This window comes from Myotis davidii, unplaced genomic scaffold (genome assembly GCF_000327345.1).
Source record: "Myotis davidii unplaced genomic scaffold, ASM32734v1 scaffold1895, whole genome shotgun sequence".
Classification (NCBI taxonomy): domain Eukaryota; kingdom Metazoa; phylum Chordata; class Mammalia; order Chiroptera; family Vespertilionidae; genus Myotis; species Myotis davidii.
The window spans coordinates 179,745-180,050 of NW_006286306.1; positions in this window are offsets into that span (position 1 = coordinate 179,745).

The window sequence follows — 306 nt, forward strand, 5'->3', positions numbered from 1 at the left end:
CCCCAGGCACATCCCCTGTGCCGGAATCGACCCCGGGACCCTTCAGTCCGCAGGCCGACGCTCCATCCACTGAGCCAAACCGGTTTCGGCTATATTTTCTTTTATTATTATCATTTTTTATCCTTTTTTCTTCTTCTTTCATATTACCCTTTAACATTTCATGTAATACTGGTTTGGTGATGATGACCTTTACTTTTTAATTGTCTGGAAAGCTCTTTATATATTGTTCAATTCTAAATGATAGCTTTGCTGGGTAGAGAAATCTTGGTTGTAGGTTCTTGCTTTCATAACTGAATATTTCTTGCC